The 15,717-nt window shown below is 36.0% G+C and overlaps 1 protein-coding gene across 4 annotated transcripts in view; it reads left to right on the top strand.

Moving 5' to 3' along the window:
• Nucleotides 1-15,717, top strand: part of DLGAP1 (DLG associated protein 1) — a 626,931-nt gene that overhangs the window by 82,056 nt on the left and 529,158 nt on the right. For all 4 annotated transcript variants that reach the window (XM_070420578.1, XM_070420579.1, XM_070420581.1 and 1 more), the window contains exon 2: nucleotides 14,187-14,346. The gene's annotated coding sequence lies outside the window, so the exon portion shown is untranslated. The remainder of the gene's footprint in view (nucleotides 1-14,186; nucleotides 14,347-15,717) is intronic.

Genomic DNA, 15,717 nt, shown 5'->3' with positions numbered 1-15,717 from the left:
ATGTAGTCCCTGTAGAAGTGAATTTACTATTTCTGAATGTTCCCTTTGTTTTTAGAAATCATTTTTTGGGGGTATAATATTTGGTAGAATTGCTAAATGCTTAGAAATATGTGTTTTCTTAGTGCTCCTTCATTTATTTTTGTATATGTTTTTATTGATTTTAGAAAGAGAGAAGGGAAAGGAATAGAGAGATTGATGTCGCTCTCGCATTGATGTTTCTATCTCTCTATCCCTTAATCAGCTGCCTCGTACACACCCCATACTGAGGATCAAGCCAACACCGGGCATGTGCCCTGACCAGAAATAGAACCAGGGATCTCTTGGTTCATGAATCAATGCTCAATCACTGGCCATACCAGCTGGGCCCTTAGTACTTCTTAAAGAAATAGTTACATTTGCTAATTAGGAAACTTTGTGATTTTTTATTATAAAATAAAGCTTGGTAAGATTAAGTAGGAGCAATGTAAAGAGGGTAACATTAGGCAAGTGATAATGGATATATACTTTGAATCTAAAAATATTGAGCCAAATAATTGACTGGCTTATAGTTCTAAAAGCAGTATGCCAACTACTTTTTCTGTAATTATACTATGCCAGTTCTTCTAATGCATCTCCATTGCTATTTCTGAATAACTAACTATATTTTAGACATAATTGGTGTTTAAAATTAGTTTGCCTGATAGACTTGAAGCAAGTCCTTTATAATTCAGGTCAGCAAAGAAAATGCCAGTATACTAGATTAGCACAGTTCTTTCTGTTCCTGTTCAGCAGCTGCAGGGTGAGATCGCCGATGATGAAAGCAGTATGCTAAATCATTATGCACAATTTACTTATTATGAAAGTAAAGAGCAAAAATCAATTTTTTTCATGAAATTACCTTGCTATCTGTTTATATTGTGTTTGGCTTGTGGCATAAAAGATCACAAACACTATTGACTTTTCAGTTGCAGCCTCTAGAAATATGCATGGAAAGTGTGTTGGCATTCTTAATAATATCTCCTGTGATGAGGTAGAAAGAATTCACTTTTGTAAAGGTAACTCACAGATTCTTACCTATACTGGGAGTTTTTGAAAATAAGGAGTGGGGAGCTAAGTCAATTATTTTGAAATTTTCTGTAGAAGGATCATCTGCAAAAGTGTTTTTCAGCTTTTCATCATTGCCTCACTGACAATCCTACATGGACATTTTTTTTCCTATTTGCTCTTGCATGAAACTTTAATATCATGAGCGTACTGCATTCTCTTTATGTACTCTGGCCCTTGGAACACAAACCATGGGACTAAGATTTTTCACTACCCGCAAAAAATAATCCTCATGTTGAGAATAATGCATGACTTCCTCTTTTCAGCTCTTCTCCATCAGATTGAGAAATGAATATAATTTTACACTAATGGGATTCAGAATTTTTTCTTCAGAAACCTAAATTTCCAAGAAAAATGCACTCCCAAACTCCCTAAAAATGTTTTATTTATTTTTTTATTTTGATAGTATTATTTCACAGAGATTTATTTACAACTAAAAACAGGGTGGGGGTGGTTTGGGAGAGAATAACCAGAGAACTTATATGCATATAGGTATAACCCATGGACACAGACAATAGTGTGGTGAAGGCCTGGGGGTGGTGGAGGAAATCAATGGGAAAAAAAGGGGGGAAACGTGTAATACTGTCAATAATAAAGAAAAAAATTTAAAAATAACAGCAAAGAAATAAAAAGATTATTGAGTATTTAGGACCTAGACAATTTTCAAGGCTTTAGTATGATATAAATTCATTTTATATTGGAGCTTTGGTCAATGGAATCCAGATCTAGAGGAGTTTTATTGCCGAATGTAGCAGTAGCTAGAAGGGTATGGAGGACTCAAGAGATTGCTCTTTCATTTTGTAACTTTTTATTTTGAAGTTGTAAATTCACAGCAAGTGACAAAAAAAACACTGTATCCTTAACTTACTGGTAACAACTTGCATAACTATGATAAATTATCTAAAGTAGGAAAAAGACATTGGTATAATTCACAGAGATTATTAAGATTTTACCAGTTATACATGCACTTATGTGTGTGTATGTGTATTTTATGCAATTGTATCACATGTATAGATTTGTGTAATCACCAGGACAATCAAGATCAAGATCCAGAAGTATTTATAACCATGTGGCTCCCTGGTACTACCCCTTTAAAGTACACATCCCTTATCCCTAACCCTGGCAACAACTAACATGTACTCTAACTATAATTTTTTAAATCCTTACCAAAGGATCTGTTTTTATTGAGAGAGAGAGAGAGAGAGAGAGAGAGAGAAGAGAAAAACAGATCGGTTGCCTCCTGTATACCATATCCCTTGACTGGGAATTGAACCTGCAACCTTTGGATGCTCCAGCCATCTAAGCCACCCAGCCAGAGCTCTACCTGTATAATTTTGTTACTTCAAGAATGTTATTTATATAAATGGAATCATACAGCATACACACTTTGGGGACTTCTGCACTCAGCATAATTCTCTTAACATTGATCCGAGTTGTGAGTCTATCAGATAGTTTCTTTTAATTGCTGAGTGGCATTCCATGGTATGTCTGTATCTATTGAGGGACATCTGGATTGTGCCCAGTTTCAGGCTATTAGGAAAAAAAGTTACCCTCAACAATTGTGTACAGGTTTTTATGTGAACATAGTTTTCATTTATCTGGGACAAATGCCCAAGAGTGCAATTGTTGTGTTCTCTGCTAAGTGCCTGTTTAGTTTTACAAGATGCTGCCAAAGTGTTTTCCACAATGGCCGTCCAATTGTTCATTCCCAGCAGCAATGTATGAGTGACCCGGTTCTCCACATCCTGGCAAGAATTTTATGTTGTCTTTTTTTTTAGCCATTCGGTTGTGTACATAGGGAGATCTTCTTTTTTTTTTTTTTGAAGAGACTAATTGAAGAAAAGTTGGAGCCTACCTGTACCTCCAGCTTCTTCTGAGGTAGCTTGAAGATTGTTCAAAACCTGTTCATATTTCAAAATACTAAGCCGTTTCTGTGATCTGCACATACGTATATGTGATGTTTGTTTAAAAGAAGGCTATTCTTTGTAGATATGTAGGTGTGGAGATCAACTTGGTCTATGGCATGAAGGGCAGAAGCTTATGTTTTTCACAGAGCCCCATACCCGTCACCAATGGGAGCAGTGGCCAGTGAGTGTTTTTATTCATGCCTCAGCCTGAAAGCTTATTCATCCACATCATACACATCTGGGCACTAAAACTACTCGGGAGCTAGGGTAAGTGCAATGGCAGTTAGCAACAACCTGGGAATTATCCATTTGATTTCTTGGATTTTTTTTCATCTGTCAGTTTGTCAGAGGGACAGAGAATATTTAACTTCAAAGTACCTATAAGTTGATATAGGCTTGTAAAATATGGATGAGCCCAACACAGAAAAATCTTGAAAAACAGAGTGGGGAAATACACACACACACACACACACACACACACACACACACTAAAGGCCCAGTGCACAACATTCATGCACTGGGTGGGGGGGTGGTCCTCAGCCTGGCCTGCGCCCTCTCACAGTCTGGGACCCCTCAGGGGGTGTCTGACTGCTGGCTTAGGCCTGCTCCCCACAGTCAGACATCCCCCAAGAGATCCTTAGCATTGCCATGAGCCTGACTTCTGGCTGAGTGGTGTGCCCCCTGTGGGAGCGCACTGACCACCAGCGGGCAGCTCCTGTGTTGAGTGCCTGCCTCCTGGTGGTCAGTGCGTGTCATAGTGACTGGCCGTTCTGCCAGTTCGATTGATTTGCATATTAGGGTTTTATTATATAGGATAAAGAAATATTACACCAAATAAGAATAAGAGTTTATACATTTCCATATATATACTATTAATAAATGCATATGTATTATTTGTATATGTGTTATATAAATATTTAAAAATATCTTATAAAGGTTCAAGATTTCCACATTATTAGTAGTACATTAATGCTTCTCATTCTAAGTCTGACAGTAATATTTTCTCTAAGTCAAATTTGTTCATCATGAAAAAATAACAAAAAAAAACAAACAAAAAAAAAACAAAGGCAGCAGAGAGCCATTTATAATGAAGAAATAATATCGGGTTGGAGAAAGTGAGAACTGCAAAGTGCCAATCGCGGGAGGCTGCAGCCTGTTGGGGACCAACACAGGCTGTGCTGCGGTTGTGTTTCTCAGTGTGGGGCTCCCTCTTGAAGCTGCTTGTAATAACTTGCCTGAACAGGTGTAGCCACTTCAGGTCACTAGAAACATGTCAGCTCGGGAAAGTGATCCTCAAGGTGTCCTGACTTGCTGCCCCTTGCTCAGGGGAAGCCTTTTTTGAGCCAATCTATCCCCTGGGACCTTGAAGGAAAAACAAGACAAAAGAAAGCGAGAGAGAGATAAGCAGCCCTGAGTTCTGGAGGCAGAGAGAACAGTTAAACAGCAGAAAGCTTCAGTGTGTGGTCATTTGTATTTTAAATGTTGTAAGCTTCTGACATCATTTAAAACAGGAGAGTGTCTGAGAGCCAGAAATGTTGCCCAAATTCTTGCTTTCTTGTCTTTGGTCACTGCACTTCATATAGGGCCTTTTGCCTTACAATTTTGCCCAGGCTTTTGGAGAATGAGTGAAGGAGCATCCATAGTTCCAGGTTGAATTTGGCATAAACATAGAGGATATTAGTGTTTAATCATGCTGAGGGCTCAAAACGTAACAAGACCCTCTTCTCTAGGAATTTGGAGCCACATATGAAAGTAATGGAGAGTCACACACAGAGGATCACTGATAAAGAAACATTAAGTCAAATAAGAATAAGAGCTTACACATTTCCATAAAATACTGCTCATGAGGGTATGTTTTAAGGATGAAAGGTAAGAGTGTACAGAATTCTGGGAGGTGGTTATCGGGGAGGGGAATGTTGGCTTTTCTTAATTTAAAATGAGAGTTTATGGGAAAGACAAGATGTCAAGTGTGCCTAAGTGGATGAGAGATGATTTGACTCCTGGGAGATGATGGAAATTTCAGGCATCCGGCTACTTTATTTTTTTAAAATATATTTTATTGGTTTTTTACAGAGAGGAAGGGAGAGAGATAGAGAGTTAGAAACATCGATGAAAGAGAAACATTGATCAGCTGCCTCCTGCACACCTCCTACTGGGGATGTGCCCGCAACCAAGGTACATGCCCTTGGCCAGAATCGAACCTGGGACCTTTCAGTCCACAGGCCGACGCTCTATCCACTGAGCCAAAGCGGTTAGGGCTCGGCTATTTTATAAAACAAACAGGAATCACAGGACATTTATGTTTGTTTAAGGGAAGCTGTTGCGTGTCTTATGTATGTGTGTTTCCCTCACAGCAGTAAATGTGCTGAGTAAATGTCATTAGCTTGATCAATAGGACTTTGAAAAGGCTGAGGGGGTGGCTTTAGGAGCCACGGTAAGAGAAAGTGGTGTTGATGAAAGTGCTAACTGCGCAAACATGGAGGGTAAGGTGTAGAGGAAAGGGAGAGAATTGGGAGCATTTTTCTCTGAAGGCTGGAATTCGTGGCATGTGTAATAAAATGGACTTGTCATAGTGCAGATAGAATCTAGAAGCCTGGTGCAATTTTTCTCTTTTAGGTTGCAAAAGAGAACACTCCACGTTGGGTAAGAAAGAAATTTGGCAAGAAATAGGGAGTCGAATCCTTATTTTGATGAAACTGGCAAATGCTTCTGAATGATTAAATAAGAGTTTTGATGTTTTTACAAAAGTTGTGCAAAGTTTTCTAAAAACAGTACTATGGATATTTTTCTTCGATGATGATGTTATAGTTTGGCACATTTTGGTACCTTGGAGTTTTATTCCAGATTTGTAAAGTAAGTGTGGCAAGGCAAATCTGTGAGATATGGTTCTTTTATTGCTTATCCAACAGAGAAAAAAATGCGCTTACTAGTAATGATCAAATATGTCAAAACAAACTCCTTATAAAGAAGGATATTGGTTTTAAACAGTAGCATAGTTCATACAAAATCTATAAAATAAAATAAATTTGAGCCTAATATAGCTGAATATGACTTAAATTAATGATGGCATTATATATCAAGTCTAGGTTACTCATGATGAAATTCTAATATTTTGATAAATAATCTGTCTTATTTTTATTGAATGGAATCAGAATAAACTGAAGCAGAACTATATAGTTTAGATATTGATTATCCTCACTTTACTATCAAGTGCTATAGATATAAACATATTATTATGCTGTGTGTATATAGTATGAACATTAGATAAATTTTGAGTCAGAATGATCTAAGATTTTAGCATGCATAATAAAATAAAATTACTTATTTCAGAGCTCCTAATAACTTACAAATGTGACCCTGAAATAGATAAGTATGGCTATTTTTATAAATTCTTACAAACCAGAAAACTCCTCCCCAAATATGTCAGGCTTAATTTTCTGCTCCGTGGAGCACAGCTAGGAGGCTAGCAAAGCCCAGTGACATTTTCCACAGTGTGAGTTGCCAACCATTAGAAGCCTGTGGCAATGTTTAAATTTACAGCAAACAAGCTAACAATTGGTTGAAGAAAGGATTATGTAATTCTTTAATATCCCTTTCTGTAGCGTTCAAATCACTATTGGAGAGAATCCTAAAGACAGAACTGGTGACTGTCTGCTAAGGTAGCATCTCCTTATAGCTATGAGCCGAGATAGCCTTTATGCTCAGTTATTTTGGCTCTCCTCCCCATCCTTTGCTAAGCTTCTATGAAATGGATCATATTGGAGTGTGCTCACTTCAGTGTGTGTTAGAGCTGTGATTTCAGTGGTCATTATTTCTGCAGAGTGGCCTATATTAATTTCAAAGTCTCCTGGAGAGCATTAATTAGTAAGATAATTACATGGCGCTACTTGGGTTCTAATACCTCAGTAATTAGATCCAACCTTCAAATGGTAACATTGGTAATGGCAATAGGAAGAGTTAAATTCGGAGGAACTGAGAAACTGTATTTATTCTATGAATACAGTAGAATAAAAGTCAAAAGAGGATCTCTACAAAATAATTTGTATGTTAAGATATCCTACTAAAGTTCTAGGAAAATGTGATTATCCAAATGATCAAATTGCAGCTCCTCATTTTCCCCCCTGGATCTGTAAATGACATTGTGTGTATGCACAATAATATCTCATTTACCTGGAGATGGTATTGAACAGAAGGGTGGTAAATAGATTTTCTAGATAATTGGAACACATCCTAACTGCTAGATTTAATTTATTTTATTATTTTGCTTTTCAAAAGTGACAGTATATGTATCTCCCAGCTTTTTCCTATCAGAGTATGTTGATCATAATTGAATCTTTTCTTTTTGCCTTCAGGTTGTTACCCTATGGAATTTAGGAAAGCAATATGTTCATGTCCAGCCATGTCAGGTCCTGTGGGTAGTAGAAGGGCTCATGGAAATCCTGATTATCTTAGATCAATACTTATATGATTAGTACTCACATTTCATATGTTGACTATGGATTTAGTTATATTATAATCCCCTTCCACAACAGAATGAGAAATACTTAAGGAAAGGGACTGCATATTGGTATGTTTTTAAATTGTTGACAGTATTACAGATGTCCCCCAATTTTCTCCGCCTTGGCCCTCCCAGCTCCTGTCCTCCCCCAAGCCTTTAACATACTAATGTCTGTGTCCATTGACTATGTATATAAGTTCTTAGTTAATCTCTTCCAGCCCTGCTCTCCCCTCTCCCGCAAGATATGTCAGTGTGTTCTTAAAGTGAAATTTTCTCTCAGAGAAAATAAGCTCATGATTGTTGTTTGAAAGATTTCAAACTAATGCCCAGCCAGTGTGGCTCAGCAGTTGAGCATCACCCCAGGAACCAAGAGTCACTGGTTCGATTCCTGGTCAGGGCACATGCCCAGGTTGCAAGCTCAATCCTCGGTGGGAGGAGGATGCAGGAGGCAGTTGATGGATGATGTTTCTCTATCATTGATGTTTCTATCTCTCTATCCCTCTCCTTTCCTTTCTCTCTAAAAATCAATAAAACATATTTTAAAAAATATTTCAAACTGAGGTTTATTTGAGTTTGTTGATTGAAGTTGAGATGAAAATTCTAACAATTTTACAATATTCAAGGAAATTATGATTGTATTTATTTTTAATGTCGAGGAAAATTAAATACATTGGTTTGTATTAGAACCTTTATATAGCTCCAAATACGTTGTTAGTTTAGAAAATGTAATGTCTCATTTAAAATTTTCTTTTTCTTCTAAAATAGGTACATTTAAATTAAAATATTTTTCTGCCTTGGCCAGGTGACTAAGCTGGTTGGAGTGTTGTCCCAGACAGCAAACGATTGTGGGTTAAATTCCTGGTCAAGGCACATACCTGGGTTGCAGATTTGATCCCCGGTCAGGGCATGTTTGGGAGGCAACCGATCGATGTCTCATCTCATATCAATGTTTCTCTCTCTTTCTCACTAAAAACCAGTAAAAACATATCCTTGGGGGAGGATTAAAAATTTATTTAAAAAATACTTTTCTAAGATATCCCAGAGTGCTGAACTTTACAGTATTCAATAACTAAAATTTCCCTCCATTTTCTAGAGGAAAAATTAGTATTTATAATCAGTATTTATTATAATCAATATTTATAATAAAAGCCAGGATATTATCTACTCTTATTCTACAAAGTCATTAACAGATAGTGAAAACATTCATTTTTTCAGCAAAAAGATGAAGGCTAAAAAAAAATTTATTTTTCTTACTTCAGTTATTTTATGGAGAAAGGTATTCTCAGATATTAATACTTGGTTTTAATTGCATCTTTTGGAAACTCTGTCTGATAATGGGGCATGTTTAAACAATGTAAACTGAGACAAAAGAGTTCATTCAAGAAAAATTTTTTTTCTTAATTTCCACTGAATTATAACCTGTGTACAGTAAAGTGCATAAGGCTTAAGTGCAAAGCGTGGTGAAGATGATGAGTGAATACACTGGTGTATCCCCCACTTAATGTAAAGATACAGAACGTTTTACCAGCCCAAATAACTCCCTTATCATGCCACCTAATTTCCTCCTGAGTAATCACTGTAATGTTTTCCATTACAAATTAAATTAGTGTTGTCAGTTTTTTGAATTTTATGTAAATGGAATGACACAGTATGCTCTCTTGATTTTTTTTTTTACTCCATATTATCTCTGTGGGATTAATCCATGTTTTAGGCAAAAAGAGTTGGTTCTTCTTTGTGGCTGTAGAGCAATCAATTTTTTAAATATAACATAATTTATTAATCAATTCTATTATTGATGAACACTTGCCTTGTTGATGGGTTTTGGCTTTCCAAATAAAACAGGTATGAAGATTCTGCTGTATCTTTTGGTGCACATACATAGAGTGGAATCGTTGGCAAAAGCTCTTCTTTTGTTCAGCTGTTTAGCTGCACAGTCTTTCAAAGCGATTGAACCAATTTATACTTGTCACATATGAATTCGACTTTCTGTTATCTTTGTCAACACTAGGTATTATTGGTTTTTGTAATTTTAGCCATTTTTCTATTAGTTGTCTTGTTTTTACCTTTCATGTTAGTCTACGACCTCTCTGGCATTTTTTTTTAATCTTTTGGATACAGTGTGATGAAGTGATCAACACATTTAATTTTCCACAAGCATTTTTAATTTATCAGCCACCATTTATTCAAAAGACACAATTTATTGTTTTCCCACTTATTGATATAACATCTTTGTTATAAATGAGGCATCTCCATAGGTGTGGGTGTGTTTCTTGATTCTTTGTTCTGTTTTATAAGTTATTGGCATAAAGTTTTTTGTAGACACTTTTATTTACTAGGGTGATGCCCTCATTTTCAGCTCATATTGCTAAATTTATTTTCCTTTTTAATCAGTCTTACTAAGAGTCTCTGGAAACAGTTTTTGACATAGTTATTTTCATTATATATCTTTTTGTAACTCAATTGATTTCTGTACTTATTATTTATCTATTATCTTTGAATTTAGTTTGCTCTTCTATTTCTAGGGGCTTTTAAAATGTTTTTAAGCTTTCATTTTGAAATAAGTTGGGTTAGAAAACATTTACAAAAATTTTACAAAGTTTCTATAAACTCATTACCCAGCTTTGCTAAATGTTGATGTATTACATAACTGTGGCACAATTTTAAAATCATGAAATTCGTATTGAAACATTCTATATGGATTCTTTAAATTTTGCAAATTATACCACATATGTTTCTTTTTTCTAGTTTAGGATTAAATCCAGTATTATACATTGAATTTAGTTTTCATGTCTCTATTCTCCTTTGATTTGGGGAACGTCCTTAGATTTTGTCTCTCTTCATGACCTTGACACTTTGGAAGAGTGCTAAACAGTTAATTTGCAGTGTCTCTCAATTTGGGTCTGTCTGACATTCTTCCTGATTAAGTTCAGATTACTCATTTTTGGCAAGAATAAACCAGAAACAAAGATGTGACAGAAATGTGTCATATTAGGAGAAACACGCACGATGCTGACATGTCTTATTCTTGGTGATGCTAAGCTTGAACACTTGATTGTGGTAAAGTCTGCCAGTTTTCCCCACTACAAACTTACATTTTTTCCTCTGCAGATAATAAGTATTTTGTGGGGGAGACAGTTTGAGACTATGCAAGTATCCAGTTTTCTCATATACACTTGCCCACTCATTTTAGCCTCTATGAGTGATTCTTGCCTTTGCAACAACTATTACTGTGGTGTTTGCAAGATGTTAATTTTCTATTTGCATCATCCCTTCTGTCTTTATTAGTTGAATTCTGTGGCTGGTGGCTCAGTTGGTAAGAGACTCGTCCTGTACACCAAATGGTTGCAGTTCAATTCCCCCTCAGGGCACATACTAGGTTGCAGGTTTGATCCCCAGTTGGGGCGCATATGGGAGGCAACCAATCAATGTTTCTCTCTCACATTGATGTTTTTGTCTCTGTCTGCCTTCCTCTGTCTCTAAAATCAATAAACATATCCTCAGGTGAAGATTTATAAAAATAAGCTGCTTTATTCTTATTGATTCATTCAAATACTTATTTTGGGGATGGAGTCAAGGATATATATTTTATTCCATGAGATGAAATTAACTATTGTTTGTTGTTCATTTTATCGTAGTTTGGCAATTGGGAGCTCCTTTAGGCTGGCTCCTCTGTCTTTTTGACACATCATCACATTTTGAGCATGATTGGCTGAAAGACAGTTCATTTGGTGTCATCTCTAGCTTAGATTGCTAGACATTTGCGTGTTTTGAAGATGATTTATAGAAAGAGTAATTGCTTTGACTTTTCATTCTCTCTAAAACCAAAGATTGGCAGAGGTGCCGAGAAAAGCATCAGAGGTTGTGAATGTTGAATGAGTTATTCGCATAATGAACAAAATTTATTCACTAAGTGAGCAATGCAGAATGCCCAAGATGGTGGTAGATGATAAGAGTGGGTAGAATGCAGTGAACTTCAGGGAGACTGGAGTTTCTGAAAGACACCAATGTTGGAGATTATGGGATGTTTCTGAGTCGTGAGAAGTTGGACTGAAAGAAGAACCATTGCAGGAGAACATTCCAAGGGGTTTCCCAGTAATTCCTCCCAGCAGTTCCCAAGTGAATGGCGGGAGTGGGGAAGTAAGAGGGAAGGAGGACCAGTGAAGGGAGAGAGGAAAGGAGGGAAGGAGGGAAGGAGGGAAGGAAGTCTGCCTCTCCAGATTGAATGGCTGTGAAAGGAGACTCCTTCCAGGTGAACATTACCACAGTTACCACACCTCTCCCACAGGTGGGAGATGGCAGTTACAAGCCTGGAGGAGGCCTTGCACGTTAGCATGAGGAATAGGACTATCCCAATAGATAACTGTCACTCTAAGTATTAGCCAAAGGCACTGCAAAGATAATCGAAGGAAGAAAAAACAAATGTGATAACAAAAATAAGCAAACATGCTCATCATCATCAGGAAAAGCAAGTAAAAATCAAAGCAAACCACAAAATTAATTTTTTTTGCCTGCCAAATACCAAAAATTTAAAATATAATATAACCAAATGAGAGTGATGATATGAGATTTCTGTTGTTCTCAATCACTATTGGTACAAATCCCAAGAAGACTGTCAGTATACAATATTATAAAAAATGTTTATTAATTTAGAAATTCTATTTCTGAGAGTGAAGTACATGATTAAGAATTCTGACTTAAGAATGCAGATACTCGAGTTGGACTGGATTTAAGTCAGAGTTCTGTCACTTCATACGTATATGGACTTCAGCAAGTCACGAGTTTATTTTTGCCTCAGTGTCCTCATCAGTAAAATGGGATTAATTATAGTACCTACCTTGTCAGAGTGTTGGATGGATTATTATATGTAAAGCAGTTAAAATAATATGCCTGGCAAATGGTAAGCACTGCATAAGACTGTGCTCATCTAGAATTTAAGGGTATCCGAATTTAGACCTTTTTAGATTTTAGGAAGGTAATATGAGATATATTGGCTTTATTATATAATGCTCCCCACTAGGACCCCATAATCAAGCCCACTAATATTTCTAATGTGAAGTATAATAGTTTTCATATTGTGTCATAAATGATGATGATAAGGTCAGATTCAGGTTTTCTTAATCTTAATCTTCAAGAGAGATTTGGGGGGGGGTTGATACAAAGACATTTGAGATCTGCATTTCATAGTAATAAAATATTAAAAGTTAAACTTTTATATAAAATGTGTATTGCCACTTTATTTAATAAAGAAAATGTTTATAAACTATTAAACCTTGAACTCTTTATGTTATATTATAAAATAAATAGGACACAATATTGTGTTATGTCTCTAGAAAAAAAATAACTAGCCATAGAAAAATAGTGTAGAAGAAAATATTCCATATTTTTAGCAACAACTATGATGATATGGTGGAATTATAATTTCATACATTTATTTATTTTATACTATTTGAAGGTTTTTAATAAAGATAGTAAATTTATAATGAAAAAGTAATTTTTATCAGCTTGACTTTATAATCTTAATCTGTAAATTTGATTATAAGCAATTTGAAAAGTTGCCTTTTTTGTTAGTTATATTTTGATGGTGGTAAATGTCACTATAAGTACTTTAATATAGAGAGGCAAATAGAGAAATTTCTTTGAATGTTGTTTAAATTTGTTTCATGTGCTGAATTTTACTGGCTAATTTCCATCTCAGTCACTCTATCTCCTAAAATTTAGTGTCAGTAAATGTAAGTCAAGTTTATAAAAGAAGTAGTATGTATGTCAACTCATATTTAAAAGTTAGATTTTCTGTGTTTCTTGTTTCTCTGTGAACAGTATCAAAATATGACAGATCACCCCTTCAGTACGAAAGTGTTCAGAAGTAGAAAGGACTTTGAAAAGCAGATGGTCATAGTTTAAGTCCCAACTCTACTCTTTTCTTGTTATCTGACTTTGGCAAATTACTAATTCCCTGAATCTCAGTTTTTTAATTTGTAAAACAGAAATAACATCCCATTTAAGGATTAGGTGAGATAATTTTTATAAAGCATCAACCCAGGGCTTTATATTGTATGCTCAATAAATGGCCATGCTCTCTGCCTTCTTTCCTAAGTTTTAACCAAGAACAGAAAAAAATGTAGGGGAAGGAATAAAATATGGGGAAGCACTATTTATTAAGCACTGCTAAAAGTACTTAAATCGTATTAATTTAATTATTCTTTTCACAGTTCTCTGTAGAGGGCCTACGCAGCTTGTCCAACGAACAAGCTCTGCTCTTTGGCTGAGCGGTAACATTAAGCTTGGTGATCTGACCAAGAGCCCATGCTCTTGATGACTTGACTAGCCTTCCTCTAAATTATGAGTTAAAGGGTAAGAGCAAGGCTGCTATTCTTGTAGTTTAACATGTATAAATAATAGTGAAAAGTTAATGAGGAAGCCCGGCCAACATGGCTCAGTGGTTGAGCATCGACCTGTGAACCAGGAGGTTATGGTTCGATTTCCTGGTAGGGCACATGCCTGGGTTGTGGGTTCAATCCCTGGTGTGGAGTGTGAAGGAGGCAGCTGATCAATGATTCTCTCTCATCACTGATGTTTCTAATGCTTTCTCCCTCTCCCTTCCTCTCTGACATCAATAAAAAGTATATCTATATTTTTAAAATGTAATGAGGAAGCTCTGCTAACAGTTGCATTCCTGTTTTGGCCACTCTGTATTTCAGCACATGGTGAGCAGTGCTCTGGGGAGCCTTCTATGATTACAACTTGCACCTTTTCCTGGGACACTCTTAAAAGGATCAGCAGACATCCAATTTACTCAGATATAATCCCAGATTAATGGAGTTTTTGCAGAGCTGATTACACTTGATTTACCAGGACTGGGTAAGTGTTTAAAAATACATTTACTGTTTTGCAGGTGATATTTGATGTCATGCTGTTTGAAATATTTCTGTCTTGTTATAAATTGGAAAGTTATATTAACTAAGCAGACACATGGTTGGAGGGAAAATTGGTTGCCAGAAAAAAGATACATTGATTAATATGTTTATCATGGGCTAAGCGCACACTGATGTATTTAAGGATATTTTTATTACTTATGTGAAGTATAGGGAGTTTACATTTAGTGCAAGGGGAATTTAATGGCAAACATTCTCCTTTTAAAATATAACTGCAAACTGTTTTATGAAACCTGTAATTGCTACAGTCTATGTTGTTTCTGCAGCTATAAAATCAATAACTGTAAAACGGAAAGGCTATTTCCTTTAAATTGGTTATGATGATGTTTATGCAAATCTTTCCCTGTGAGCTTTCCTTACCTGTCTTCCCAGTGCATATAGTCTTACTTCTGCATATCTTTTCCTCAATGTCAAACTTCTCTGTTCCAATGTACTAAATTGCCAGTCACTCCAGTCAAGGTTAATTAACAGAACAGAGACTTGGGACTGGGGAAAGAGAGTAAAGTTGAATCAGATGGAAGAATAGGAGTAGTTACTGCAGAGAAAACAGGTGGGCGGTGAAGAGGATGAGCCAAGGTGACTCTTCCTCAAGCGCACAAATTATTCTGCATCTCAGATACTCAAGATTTGAGATGAGTCAGTGCCTCTTAGACATAAATAGGAAGATATTTATGGACGAGACCTCTCAAAATGTACATTTGCCTATTTTTCATGTATTTTATACACAATGTAAGGAAAGGATATCCCAAACGTTTCTAGTATGCAAAGCCTGGTAAATGGAAGCAGGGAAGTTGAAGGTCGGTGAATGCCCCTGGTTACTGCATGATGGCCAAGAACATTGGCTTTAAAAACAGATTGGTTTCTCTAGTTTGAACACTTACTCCCACAGTTTGACCATGAATCTGGGGTAGTTGTAAAAATTAAATGAGCCAGTTTACAAAGAGTGCTTATGCTTAGTATTGGACCTGGCACACAATAAATATTCAATAAATGGGTGTTACTATGTCAAATGATTGTACAGACATTTCTAAGGATATTTGTAACTTTGCCAGTCTTTGATTTTAATAAAGTTTTCTCTATAAGAGCTTTAGTTTTTCATCTATAAACTCTCTTACTATGTTGAATTTTCCTTATTCTCACCTAGCCAATTACAGTGGGAAGATATTACTATATTTTTCAAGATTATTTTTTTTTCAAATCTGGCATGTATTAATTTCTGAAGGGCATTGATATTTTAAATTTTACTAGTATGATATCAAACCTATCGCTTTGCAGCATCTTAATATTGGGTAAATTT

This window comes from Myotis yumanensis, unplaced genomic scaffold (assembly GCF_028538775.1).
Source record: "Myotis yumanensis isolate MYYU_CA2020_CCGP unplaced genomic scaffold, mMyoYum1.0.hap1 SCAF_7, whole genome shotgun sequence".
NCBI classification, from domain to species: Eukaryota; Metazoa; Chordata; class Mammalia; order Chiroptera; family Vespertilionidae; genus Myotis; species Myotis yumanensis.
Note: the sequence above shows the minus strand (reverse complement) of the source record. Positions and strands in the feature narration are given on the sequence as shown.